This window comes from Pelodiscus sinensis, chromosome 1, assembly GCF_049634645.1.
Source record: "Pelodiscus sinensis isolate JC-2024 chromosome 1, ASM4963464v1, whole genome shotgun sequence".
NCBI classification, from domain to species: Eukaryota; Metazoa; Chordata; order Testudines; family Trionychidae; genus Pelodiscus; species Pelodiscus sinensis.
Window position 1 is genome coordinate 16,239,194 of NC_134711.1, and position 14,725 is coordinate 16,253,918.

The following is a 14,725-nucleotide window of genomic DNA, read 5'->3' on the forward strand; positions in this document are numbered from 1 at the left end:
CATATTTATCTTGTTTTGAAGAAATGGACAGATGTTTCTCCTGAAATCCTGCCAAGCACCTTTCTTTCCCAATCAGAAACCCCCCAAATGACCAGTTTTGGTGAGGGAACATATGGTGAGGGTCACTGGAAGCTCCCTTTTCCTTCCCACCCCAGACAGCTGTTGGAAGGGTGCCGAGGCCACCTAACCCACAATCCAGCCACTCAGCCATGGATTCCCTGGCTCCTAATTCCATGAAAGAACGTTGGAAATTCTAGCAATAATTCTTAATGATTCCACTGACAGGGGTGTCACAGCCATTGCAAGACAGAGGGATGAGTGTGTGTGTAGGTATGGAGAGCTGGTAGAAGAAGCCATCTGCTCCAACGAGAAAGTTTGTTGGTCCTTGTGACGGGGCGGCCCCGCCCCGCACTCAAGCCCAGGGAAACCACCTGGGGCCGGGGGCGGAGAAGGCCCCACCCACACAGCCCTACCGGGCATGCTCCAAAGGGAGCCAAGGTACAAAAGGCTGCTGGCCTGCTCAGAAGGGGCAGACTGTGACCCGAGCTGGAGCTAGCGACCACTGGCCAGAGAGGGAGTCGCCGAGGGAGCTGAGCGTGCTGCTGCCGGGCTCCCGCCGGGCTCGGCCCCAACGCCGGAGCCGCCGACCGACCACCCCGTGACCCGAGCACCGGACCGGACTCTGCCAACTCTGCGGCTGCCAGGGGGAGGACCACTACCCGACGCCGACAGGTGGGACCGCGGCCGGCTGCGAGCAGGGGCTAGGAAGCGACCCTGGGCAGGGGCTGCAGAAGCCCCTGAGGGCTCGGGGCGTTGCGGGGAGGAGACCCCGCCGAGCCAGTGGTGGGAACCACCCGCCACTACTAGGGCCCTGGGTCGGGGCACGTGGAGAGGGAGGGCCCGGGCCCCCCTACCCCTGCTGCCCGAGACCCTGGCAAGTGGGGACCGGGGTAACAAACACTGAACGGTGGACTAGGCCTCTGGGCCTGCAAACTGTGGACTAGGCCGGGAGGCCGTATTTCCCCTAGCACAGGGGCACTGAACTGTGGACTAGGCCGGGAGGCCGTATTTCCCCTAGCACAGGGGCACTGAACTGTGGACTAGGCCGGGAGGCCGTATTTCCCCTAGCACAGGGGCACTGAACTGTGGACTAGGCCGGGAGGCCGTATTTCCCCTAGCACAGGGGCACTGAACTGTGGACTAGGCCAGTGGGCCGTATTTCCCCTACGAGGGGGGCATTGTACTTTGGGGACTAGGCCAGCGGGCCGTATTTCCCCTAAGAGAGGGGCATTGTACTTTGAGGGCTAGGCCCAGGCGGGCCGAACTAGGCCCCGGATGGATGTGGCAACCCCAAGACAGGGGCGAGCCCCCCGACAGTCCTATACAACCCAGCAATTATAAGCTACAAATTCTTGAGTGCCATTTACTTTCACCTTATCTATTGCTGAACTCTTTACATAGCTATCGACAGTTCAGTTTCAAACATTCCTCTGATCAGTCTTGAGAAGTAGAAGGCACAAAATCACAGACTGTTCCTCTAAGGAAGAGAGCAAGATTAGGTGGTCATTGATTCTGACTGAGAACTGAAACAATTCAGCAGGAGATCCAAGAAACTGGCTTTACACAATTAATCTGTGGATCTCACTACTGTAAGATATTAGTAGGGAAAGTAGCATAGGAATTTTTTTTTTAAATGTGGTTTTCCTGTGAATGGGAATAGAAATGTCAATTTCAAACTCATATGATTAAAAGAGACACCCTGCCCAACATGTAGGGGCTTTAATCCATTTTCTCTTTATTGATGTTGGTTTTAACAAGATCTGACAGTCTATCCATACTGTACCTATTGTTTTTATACAATTTGTTCCAGATTCTGACTTCTGTTTTCCTGGTGGAGAGCTGCATATAGATGGATAATATAGAAAGGTGGCAGTAGCTATAACTGGTCTGCTACGTGATAGTAATATAATAATAATGAAGGCAAAAGTGGTATTTGCAGTGTTTACAGCTACAAAGAGCTGAATCTCTGCAGTTTCACTTATGGGACTATGAACTCTGGCAGTTGAGAGTTTTAGAGAAAACAGTGCTGCAACATGCAAGCTGTTAATTTTATAGCTTTATAAATCTCCTTCTGTCTTAAAGGGACATTTACTATGGCCATGTTTAATCAGTCTGGAAAACTAACTGAAGGATGATCCTGTGTCTATTTTCTGCCTCCAATCTTCTCTTTGCTAATGACAAGTAAGTTTCCACAAAAGTTTTCTGTGATTAAAGGTACAGCAATTATTGCCTTCACTGGAAAAGAGCATTATCCAAAAATATTAAGTTTCTAGTTAATTAAGGTTAGGCAATTTTGTCATTCACTGACAGTGATCAACATACAATTATGTGGAAATATGCAATTCAATCACAGATTCATAAGGGTATGGGTTCATGTGCATTTGCCATTCAAAACTTATGTTCTCCCATGTGTAATGTATCATTTTAATTAAATACCTCTACTCTTAAAAATATGAAACATAAAGTAACTCCAGACAGGGGGAGTCTTCACAGTTTTGGGAAATTAGAGTTTATGGAAATTTTGCTCTTTTCTGAATTGATTTCAGACCATGAAAACTTATAATGTTTGACTAAGAGATGTACGATCAATGTCAAAATACAAAAGACTTTAGAAGTAACTGGCAAAACTCTCCTCTTAAGTGTGTGGGTGAAAATTGTAAGTTTTATGGAGTCACTCAGGATTCACACTGAGCACTCATCTAAACTTTTACCAAAGATGGTAATCCACAAAAGAAGTACTAGCAAAAGAGGAAAATAATGTTTAGGCCCTATTTCTTCATTAATAGCACCAGGCTGAATGAGTCAGAGCCTTGTAAATGAAACCCATCTTGGAACCATGCTGGAGTAGATTTACTGTGGCTGGGCTCCAGATGAAAATATATAAACTACCGAGCGTCAAAGCCAGATGGAAGCATTTCCTAATCAAATAAGGGTCTTCAAATCTGGATTGGTAGTATAGCCAGTCAAAATATGGGGTCAATTTTTTCACAAACAGTTTTGATCTTTTTGTCAAAAAGTTGAATTTCTGAAATGTTGACCAGCTCTTGACACACACTAAGGCAAACTTCAATGAATGACCATAATTATTTCAAAATCATCTGAGTAAGCACCATCATGTTGCTCCCATGTGTTAATGTGAGTTCAGGTTTTTTAACTCTTTTTTCCCCCCCCAATAACCATTAGTGGAGGCCGACTCCCACTGTGTGCTCTCAATTGACATGGAACATGGGGGTGAACTATTTTGACTGTCTCTAGGTTAGATTAGAATCTTTAAGATGAGGATAACATCTAGTTATGTTTGTGAATTGCCCCTGATTACTGGGAACCCTTTAAATCAAGGCACTAAGACATGATAGCAAAATACAGAGCATCTGTGCACTGCATGATAATTCCAATAGCACAGGCTCAGTTTGCAGGCTGAGAAATTAAAATGTGCTGATGGGATTTTGACACCTAATTTCCATTAGCAGTTTCAAGGCATCCATATTCTCTATGTGGCTTTGAAAATATTAGCCCCGGGGTCCTGCCTCACCATGGACAGGACTCACTGTGAGACCTGGAAAGGATTCTTTGGAGGCAGTCTCTTTGCCTTTTCTAAAATCCTGTTTGGAAACCTGAAGACAATCAATGCTCAGAAAATAATAAATAATCCTAATAAAATAATGTGTCAAACATCAGCAAAACAATTTTTACTTATTTTATGCCAACAATACAGAGAGAACACAATTCAGTTACCAAGTCGGCCCTGCTTTCCAATAAAAAACATTCTATGCTTGGCATGCTCAGGAATTATTTGAATAGAAAAGTCTCTTCCATTGTATTTCAACGCATCCTAAAAATGTGAAATACAATCATTCCAGAGGAAATTTGCTGTCCAGTGCAAGATTTCCAACATCCCATGGGAGATACAATGGAATAAACATTTGTTTTCAGTTGGCTGTGTAAACCCATTGGCTGTAATTTTTTCCTTAATGGCAAGACTAAATTGAAGGGCAAAACCCAACAGAAAACATACTTTAGTGTCTGCGTGTGTTTTAATAGGTGCAAAAGGGATTAATTTCTAATTACATTGTCTTTCTAAAGAATCATTGCAATACAGTACTCTGGGGATTCCTGCAAGCCCTTTGACTCAATGTAAATATATTTGATAGGAGTTACAAAAATAAGCATGTGATTAGGCAGCTATTTTGAACAGTAACCAGTGAATATTGCACACCATTTAAAATTTGCACATGTCAAGTTATCTGCTTCATAATATTTTCTTTTTACATGGAATAAAAGTAATGAGACTGGATTCAGTTAAAGATGGAAGTCAGTCATCGGATACAGGAACTCTTATGGAGGGCAAGCTGGGGTGTAAACCTACAACTCTTCATCATGTTGTGTGTATATTGGTTGTGTGGACCCTGCTGTGTGCACTGAACGGTCCCTAGTGCACACTGGTGTACTGTAATTTGAAACCACACACTGGGGAGCTTGCAGTGCACAACTGCGTACCGCATGGCATGGTGGAATGCTATCAGTTTACTCCCGAGCTTGCTGTGCAGGAAATCTTCATGTAGAGCTGCCCATAGTTAGTGGATAGATAATTGCTACCTGAATGGCTAAGAGATCTACCAACATAATTGTTTGCCCCAATAACTGGCCAGACAAGGTAGATGTCAGTGAACTGTGTTCAGCCTTGACAATAATATAAATAGAATAATCTGCCATTGGTATAAAAACTTTACTTTAAAATAGTTTTCAGAAGACACATTTGAATGGATTTGCAGGTGCATCTTACTTATGTTAGAAGACCTGAGCTTTGTGAGTTTAAATCATCAAGTGTCTAAAATAGAAGTCTGAATTCCCTTTTATTAATGTAATCACAATTTGTAGAAGTATTTGCCTAAATTATGCATTGCAGTCCCACTTTGGGCCATGCATATGAGCATATGCATATTCAAAACAGGACCATCTAAGTGCCAGTTTTCATGAGCATCCAAGGAATTTGCAGTCAGATGTGCAGTGGACTCTTTTGATATGTAGGTTCTGTATTGGCCCCCATCATGAGCAAAGTAATGCACGTGATTCACTTTAAGCAGGTGAGCAACCTCACCTAAGTCAGAGATCGGTTAATCACATGCTTAAATGCTTGGTGCTTTTGCAGCTTTGGCTTGAAGCACTTGCAGACTCATGCCTATTGTAGGTCAGTCTTGTCACCCCAGAGATGGATGTCAGAGGCAGTGTCAAAAATGCTACCGAGGTTCCTGCCTCCTTGACTCCTACTCCCACCATTGAACATTCTATCTCCATAACATTCCTTCATAATATTTACCAACAGAGGTGTGTAAAAACATCATTACTGTAAAAACATTTGCTCACAAAGAGGAATTGAGTCTGCAGAATGTAATGTCATTCTCTGAGAGGTCCCTCCAGGAGGGAGAGTCCTTTAGGAAGTTCAAGCATCACTGAGGAGCTTGTGCATGAGCTGAGGACATTGTAAGACATCACCCAGCACTCTCCCCTTAAGCTTATTGTAGTCCATTAATTGAAATTCCATCTTCAAAATGGACGAGACCTCCCTGTTTGTAATGAAACATCTACCTCTGTTCCTCTCCTGTTTCATAACATTTACCAAAAGCACAGAAACAATTGCACAAATTACAAGAGTAATCTATCTGCCTGTCAGACAAAAGCACAAAACAAAATGAGTATTAACGTCTCTTTTAAATGAGAAACAGATTGCATGTTATTATAGATTTTTCATTATTTAATATATTGAGTTATAGGAACACATCTTTCAAAACTTGAGCATGTCTGCTAGCTGGCTGGCTCTTTTCTCGTCCTTCTACCTGACCCTTTCCTACTAATGCAGAGCTGCTCTCCTATATAAGGAACATTTTCCCAGCATGTCTTTCTTTGGAAGACTGGCCCTTTAAATTTGGTAGCACTCAGAACCTGTAACTTCAAAAAAATTATTTTGTGACTGATTTGCTTGTAGCAGGTCTTTCTCTGTTTAGTTGGAGAATATTTTTAAATTTGTGTTCTCTTTTATCTTAGTTTTCTGTTTCTTATTCCTGATTCCATGGTGTAGTCTCAGATCCCTGAAACTAGGAAGCAGGTATAATGGACTGTAATAATATAATCTATATCTATATCTATTTGTTTTCTCTGATTAACACAGCTACCCCTATGAGACCTGTAGACTTTGAGAAGATCCTAAAGCAAATTAAAAAATAAAATCTGAGAGGGATGAACATGTGTATTTTTCTAAAACGGATTCTCTTTTATTGGAAGGTCTAAGTGACCATTTTAATGCACAGTACTTGTTATCCTACAATCTGTAAAGAAGTAATCAACATATCCAAAAAGATGAATGAAATTTTACCTCATTTGTTATGGACTTTTGCAGAGGGATACAAAGGGTAACTGGTGGTCTTTGAAATGCTAAATTGATCAGTTGGTAGGTACAATGATTCAAAATCAGTTTTTTAAAAGATTGCAGCAGGTTGGATTACTGCTGATTGATCATTTACCTAGATGGATAGCTCTCAAAACAATAAGACAAAGAAGGGGTGAGGACCAAATTTAGTTTTATATAAAGGAAAAATTCAAGAGAATATTCATGCAGTGGAAGAAGAATAAAAGAGCCACCAGCAGTACTATTCTAGCAGGAAAAGATGTTTTCCCTGACTCTCTTTATATACTTTTCGCTGAGGGGGGCAGGAGAATTGAGAGAGCTGTTAATTTTACCTTTGCAGCTTTTTTTTGAAGAAGAGTTGGAAGGAAACCATCTATATTGGTGTTGGGCAATGCTACCAGATGTTTCTTCTGTATCAAGAATTTAGGCATGTCAGTGGCCCTCAGTATTCCATGCAAACTGTAATCCATCTTGGCTTGCATTTGTCTCCTAAGATTATAAAGAAATCACTTTTAGTTTAGTTTCAGAGCTAGTATCATGGTGCTACCTTGCTCTCTGCTTAGTTCTCTAATTTGGCTGTATTAGCTCCAGTAGAGAGTCACAGTTTTAGGATAAGGGCACCTACATTCCCCTGTAGTCCATCAAGGGCACTTGCCGAAAGATTTCCTAGCAGTCATCTCTCTTAGGCAAAAGCCAATGCCTCACTCTCTGCTGATTGCTTTTTTTGGCCCTGCATAGTTCCCTGCCCATTCTGTGATACCCCTACCAAGACAGACTGATTAAACAGACCTACATCTGCACTTTGCTTTCTCTCCACAGGCTATGAACTGTACACTTGTCAGCAGTTACAAGTCACCACATAGCCCTTTATAAATGAGCACGTTTATTCTTAAGGTGAAAGAAGTACAGAGAAAATGCGTGAACAACTATAGGAAACATTCTAAAAAGTTGACCAGAAATCACTCCCTGCGCCAGCCTCAGGCTCTAGTACAGAGGTTCCCAAAATTTTGGGCATCACGTCCCCCTTTTTGATTTTTTGAAAAACCCTCATCCCCCCTCCCTCCCAAAATTGCAGCAAAACTTGTTGAGCAAAAAAAAAAAAAAAGGAGCTGAGCGGGGCAGCAAAACTTGATGGGGGAGGGAGGCTGGTCACCTCACGCCCTCCCTGAAATTTCTTCTCACTCCCCCAGGAGGCACACCCCCCCAGTTTGGGAACCCATGCTCTAGTAAGTGTTACTCTTTCAAAACCAACATCTAGGTTTTCCCCATGATTACACATTCATAGTGGTCTCAACAAGAAAGCAGGCCTGGAAGTTCAGCCATTTCTTTATATGCTAGGGCTACGTCTACATTTTGAGCTTTCTCTGCAAGAAATATGCTAGAAAGTGGAAGAACAGCTCTTGTGTAAGAGGGGGGTTTTGAGCAAAAAGGAGCCATGTAGAAGGCTCCTTTTTGGGCAAAAGCCTCTTGTGCAAAAAGCAGCTGCTCATTAATTATGCAAATGAGACAACGATATTCCATGTGTCACCTCATTGGCATATTTCTAGCGCAAAACAGCGCAGTATAGACGTAGCTTTTGGGTCTTAGATCTCTGGTTTCCAGGAACAGAAATCATTATACAAAGATCATCTCCTCAGCGTGTAGTTTCACTGGTAGGGTTTTTGCACCCGAAAGATGAGGTATTTGCATAAATCTTCCCCTAGGTTTTCTCCAGGAAATTCACTTACGCTTACTGTTCTAAATGTCCATTCTTGTCTGGTAAACATTTCCCTCTGCTGAAATAGTTAATATTGACAATGCAAGCAAAGGGAAACTCTAATTACAAAATTAGTAGAGCTTTTTGGTGGTTACATTGTAAGATTAGGAGAAGACACAATAAGTGACGTGTTCTCCTGCCATGAGGAAGAAGGCCTTAGATATACTGATGTGTTATCTAATTTGCAGTTTCTCCTTTGATAGATGTGCTTCAATAAATGCATGTTCCCATTTTGTTTCCTCCTTTATCTATTAAATTACCCCTGTTTACATGTTTAAACCTATGTGTTGAGCACTGACCATGTTTGCCCTGAATCTGCTCTCTGGCTGGCAAGTCATGACACCTACTTAAAATGTGAATGAGTAACGAATACAGTATATAAATCATAACTACAGGGAGAAAAGCACATATCCCTTGAAGTTTCCATGAAATCAGTGGAAATTAGAAGTCAAAATATTTCTGTCCACAAAGATTTATGTGCATTCATTGGAGGAGAAAATGGTTAATCAAGCCCTGGGCTAAAAAGTGGCCTTGAAAAGCTTCTACTTTTGGTGTCTTGGATTTGATTTGATTGGCTACAATGTGTTCTTGTAAGCACTGAAAGATCTGTTCTGAATTACAGCTCTCCCAGGTGTCCTGTGTAAATCCAAAACCTCTTAAAAAGTTCATGTCAGAAACAGCCCACAAAGCGTGTAACTCCTTTCAAGCTTTTCCTGGGTAATTCACTAAAGAGAGAAAGTGATGCAATGAGTTAGTGCACAGAGTTAAAATTTTCCTTTCTGTGTTTGATACTTGCCTTTGATGGACAAGGGCCAAGGACTGGAAGCATTGGGGTTATACAAGACAAGTTGAGGAGGAATGGTGGGGGTAGAGGTGAGTGTATGTCTGGTAGTGTGCGAATGTGCATGCACATGCTTGGCATGGCTCCAGCCCCTGTATCGCCACTTAGGAATGTTTTACAGGTTCCTCTCTATCCCCAATCTGCAAAGGCTGATTCCATGCAAGTCCAGCTAGAGAACCGGGGCGGGGGAACGTGGGGGGCGGGGAGGGGGGGAGGGGGGAAGGGCGCGGATTAGCTCAAGAAGTAGCAGCTAATACTGTTAGCTTTGGAAGTCATGGATTCTGTCTCTGATGTGTCAGCCAATATGGCAGCCATCACACTATGAGTTCCTCATTTTCACTATACTGGCCCCTATAATCATAACTGCTGAGGTCTGGGCAGTCAGTATCTCTCAGGACTTGTCTACACTGTCACTGCTGTGTGGCAAGCCATGGTGTAAAGCTACACCATTCTGGTTTCAGATAGCAGTATGTCAAAACTCTATGCCAAACTTTTACTGTGTGGGAGAAGGATCCGCCCAGTAAATTAGTTCACAGTAAGCAAAAGTGCTCTGCGTTCATAATCTGGCTTGCTGTGCACTGAATATCTGTGGGAACAAGTCCTTCTTTAAAATAAAACAATCCTCTTTGTGTCAGTACCATGTATCTCCTTACATGCATCCTGGTCCATTTGGATGGTCTAGATAAAACAACTTGTAGAAAAAAATAAATCTTTCAATCACATATTCGAATATATTTGTTTTTGAGGGTTGTGTCTTTTTATCCACCTGCCTCTGTCTGACTGGACAAGGGGTTAATTAATTCATTTCAATCTTCATAAGCAGCAAACCATTTGTCAAACATCATGTAATATGTCACTTTATATATACCTTATCTGTTACCACAGGATTTCTCAGTTCTCAAAAACTAACATGACACATTTCTCTGACAATGACCTAAGCAATGATGACTGTAGGATCTCTCTCAATATGACACTTTTAGAAGTAATCACAAGACTAGACTGTAATTATGAAGGTGGAATATTTACTGCAAAAACCAGTGTGAAGTATCAAGATTTAATGTGTCAGTACCCTGAGCTGGGTTTACATTCTTTTGGAGCACAGTATCAGATTGGCTCTGGATCTGACTCTGTTCCAAGCTCAATCCAGAACATTTTGTATAATATTTCTTGCAACATTCATCTACTCAGCCACATAAAAACATAAGAATGATCATACTGGGTCAGACCAGTGATCCATCTAGCTCAGTATCCAGCAGCTGCCAATGCCAGTGCTTTAAAGGGAAGGAATAGAACAGGACAACCATTTAATGAATCATCCCCTTTAATCCATTCCCAGCATCTTACAATCAGAGACTCAAGAACATCTACACAGCAGCGTTATTTCAGAATAATGAATATTATTCTGAAATAACATAGGATATATCTACGCATCAAAATTAATTCAAAATATCAGCTGTTATTTTGAATTAACTTTTCTAGCACTACACAGCCAAACCACTATTTCAAAATAAATTCAAACTAGCAGAGAGCTTATTTAGAATTTGGTAAATTCAAAATAGCTAATTCGAAATAAGCACTGTGTAGATGCTTATTTTGAAATAGGGGGCCTCCAGCCCTTCCCACTGTGCCCTGGTGGCCACTCTGGGCCAAACTAGGAAAACTCATTTCCTCTCCCCCAGCCCTGGAGCCCTTAAAGGGGTAGACTCTGGCCACAGTGCATGTGCCAGCTCCAGGCCTGCCAGCAGTTGCTGCCCCTGACCCAGTGGCCCCACAATGAGTTGGGCAGCCAGTGCCAGCCAGCTGTCCACCGCCCAGTCCCCCAGCTCCCAGGAGCCAGCCAGGAGATGGAGAAGGTGGGTGCCTTCTTGAACTGGTGCAGAGATCATGGACCTCATTGAGGTTTGTGGGGAGGCCTCCAATGTCCATGATCTCCGCACTAGACAGAGGAATGCGGCCGTCTACACAAAAGGCCACATGAACACCCAGGAGCAGGTGCTCATGAAAATAAAAGAACTACAGCAGGCACACGCATGTGTGAAGATACATGACATGCTCCTGACCTCAGGGTGGGACACAGCAAGATGCCCTCCCTCTACAAGGCCATTCTACACAGAGGCAGGAGATATCTCCCCCCTACCTCAGCCGCACTATACACAGCACAGGGGCATGGGTGCAGTCTCGGGGCAGCTCCTATTCTCGGGGATAGCCGGACATTCCGATCATGGCCTCTGTACAAGTACATCGGCTCTGATGGTGCAGGGAATGGTCATCATCGCCTTGTAGAGGGGGGCTCGGCTTCACCCAATGTGTCTCCAGGGGTAACTGACCCCTGACGGAACTGGGTACAAGATGATCCGGAGCTCCGGCAGGAGCAGCTTGCCCAGGGCCGTGCCATCTGCCAGCACCTGCAGACCCTGGTGCAACGTGTGCTGCCTCCTGCTGCTCCTGTTCCTGCTGCTTCCCCAGCTACCGCTTCTCCTCCCACTCCTTCTCTCCCTCCCACTTCTCCCTCCACACCCTCTTCCCCATCCCCCTGGGAATGCTGAGGCCACCGCATCCGCTGTGCTGGGAGACAGTTGGCCCAGCGAGACCCCCACCACTGAGCTTCCTCTTCTCCTTGCTTCCCCCTTCGAGCTCCCTCCTCCCAGGTTTTCCCCTCCCCTCTCCCACCATCTCTCTTCTTCTCTTCCACCTCCTTTCCCCAATCTCCTCAGAGTTTCATCCCCTCCTCCCAGTTTTGTTAAATAAAGAGAGTTTGTATTTATGAAAAACATTTGTTTTTTTATTTTACATTAGGAAGGGGGGCTGGAGGAGATAAGTGGAAGGACGTGAGGAAGGAATGAGACACAAGCCCCCAGTGGGGCAGACCAGGGAGACTGTTAGTGCTCCTCAAGGTGGAAGCTCTCCCACAGGGCCTCCTGGATACTGACAATCCCCCGATAAACCTCCTGGATGGCAGCCTGAAGAAAATGCAGCCAGACTCACGGCAAAACGTCCGAGAGAAGCACCAGAGCACCTAGGGACAGCTCTGGCTCCATGTTGCAGAGTGCTGTGGTGTCCCGAGTGAGGGCAAAGAGAGCATGCTGAGACAAAAATGCTTTGCTGTCTCTCATCGAGGTAGACAAGCAAGCAGGAAAACCTGAGAACTGGCTGCCCGGGGCAGGGGAAGGGAGAGGGGCCCTTTAAGTACAGACCTCAGATAGCCTCAGGCAGCAGCCCCACACAGTAAGTCCTGACCTGGGGCCCTGCTGAAACTGGTTTCAGCCAGCCTTAAATGCAATTCAGAGTCCATTCAGTGTGGATGCGCTATTTCAAAATAGCATTATTCTGAAATATCTTAACTATTTCGAAATAAGATATTTTGAAATAACATTATAATGTAGACATATCATTAGTGCATATCTCCACTACAAGCCTTTATTTTGAAATATTGTCAAGCTGGAGGACTTCTTACTTTGACTCCTGTAATCCTCCTCTCATGAGGAGTAAGGGAAGTCGAAGGAAGAGTGTTCTTCCTTCGACTTCCTGCTATGGAGATAGCTTAATTCAGCTTTTGGTGCTATTTTGACTTCATCTATGCCATTGGCATAGCTTAGTTTGACTTTTGCCCTGCTGAGTAGACGTACCCTCAGAGACATTCAGAAAATGGGGTTGTATCCCTGACCATCTTGACTAGTAGCCATTGATGGACATATCCTCCCTGAAGTTATCTCATTCTTTTTTTTTTAATTCACTTATAGTTTTGGCTTTTGTAACATCCCCTGGAAATTAGTTGCATAGGTTGACTGTGTGTAGGGTAAAAAAGTACTTTCTTTTGGTTGATTTTATCTGTTGCCTATTATATTCATAGGCTCACCCTCTGTTTATGTATTATGTGAAAGGATAGTCATTTTAACCACACCGTTCATGATCTTAGAGACCTCTAACATAGCCCTCCTTGTTCATCACTTATCCAAACTGAACAGTTCCAGTCTTTTTAAACTTTCATCACAGAGAAGTTGTTTTGTACCCCTAATAATTTTTGTTGCCCTTCTCTCTACCTTTTCCGATTCTAAAATGTCTTTTGAATCTGTTGCTAACTTCTTTTTATTTTATTTTTTGGCCTGCTTACTTACATTGTTACATGCAAAACTTTTTCCAGAGATTATGCTGCTATCTATTTTCCTCAATAGAATTTGATTTCCATTTTTAATTGATGCCTTTTCACCTCTAACCACTTCTCTCTCTCTTTTACATGGACTCAGCACAGAGAGGTTTCTTGGGCGAGACTTGTAACTAAAAAGTAGTAATGGAACAGATGTTTTGTCTAACAGGGTGATTCTCATCCTGGGTGTATCTACACAGCAAAGTTATTTTGGAACATCGGCTGTTATAATAATTTTGAAATAACGGATGGCTTATTCCAACTTCTGTAAACCTCATTCTACAAAGAATAATGCCTGTTTCAAAATAGCCATTTTGAAATAAGGTGTATGTAAACGCGCCACTTCTGCTATTTCAAAATAGCCCCTCACCAGGGCCATTCTAAGTTATTCCTCCTGAGGCCCTAAATTTCCTACGGCGTCTTTGCTATCAAGCTATGGGTACCTCTTTACCTTTAAAACCTCAAACCTCTGGCTTCTTTGTAAAGCACTTGCCTATATTGGACCAAATGTTAAGAGAAATCTTCTTTGTATCATCATCTCCCTATTCCAGCTCTGAATACCAGCCTTTCATCATCAATAATAAGTAAAACCTGCAGAGGACTAAGTAAGCAAGCTGAAAATAAGCTCTTTTTCAGTGTGTTTGTAGTAGTTGTGCGGTCATACTCCAATTTTTATTTTGAATCTATGCTGTTAATTTCCTTTCCCTGGATATAAGAGTTGATATCTATTAGTACCAGTTACACTCTTACTATTTACAGCCCCTGCTCTTCTAATCTCACCAGGTCACTTCGTGGTTCCATTCAGACTGCATGGCCTGGTCTACACTAGACCCGGCAACTCAGCTTATGGTACACATCTCCAGCTATGGAGACTACGTAGCTAGAATCAGCTTACTTTATGCCAAGCTTTATGCGGTCTCCACAGTGGGAGGCTGATGGGAGCAAACACTCCCATTGACTTCCTTTTTTCCAGACAAGAGCAGGAGTACCGGATGCCAGCAGAGATGCCCTCTGAATTTGATTTAGTGAGTCTTAACTAGACTAAATCAAACTCTGGAAGATCAATTGAGGCACTGGTGATCTTCTGTGGAGTGAAGATGTTTCCTATTTCTGTATGTCAGCTCTCCCACTGATTTTGGTGCCACCAGTGAATCTGCTGGTTATATTAGTAACAAATAAAATCACTGTTTGCCTTTGTTTCTTAAATAGCAACACACAGGCACAAGGCATTCAAAGAATATTTGAAAGGTGTACAGGGGATTCCTGTTCAGTAGTGCTAGAACTGATAAGGGAGAGACAAGGCCTTACCACTTTTTTAAAGTGGATGGTCTTGGCCCGTCGACTTTTCCTCTGAGTGGCCCTGCCTTGTTCCCTTCCATTTCCCCCAGAGGCCAGTGTGAAGCTTGGTAGGGTATCCTGGGCAGCTGTAAGGAGCATCAGCAGAACTTCCATCATCCTGGAATGTGGGACTGGGATGGGGGCTGAAAGTAGGCTCCCCATATGACCCAGGGGGAGCCTGAA

The 14,725-nt window shown here is 43.3% G+C and overlaps 1 long non-coding RNA gene across 1 annotated transcript in view; it reads left to right on the forward strand.

Moving 5' to 3' along the window:
* Positions 1-358: 358 nt before the first annotated feature.
* The window catches only part of LOC142829053 (uncharacterized), an 86,437-nt gene continuing 72,070 nt past the window's right edge, over positions 359-14,725 (forward strand). Inside the window, exons 1-2 of the long non-coding RNA XR_012903253.1 lie at positions 359-732; positions 2,143-2,241. This is a non-coding gene — a long non-coding RNA (uncharacterized LOC142829053). The remainder of the gene's footprint in view (positions 733-2,142; positions 2,242-14,725) is intronic.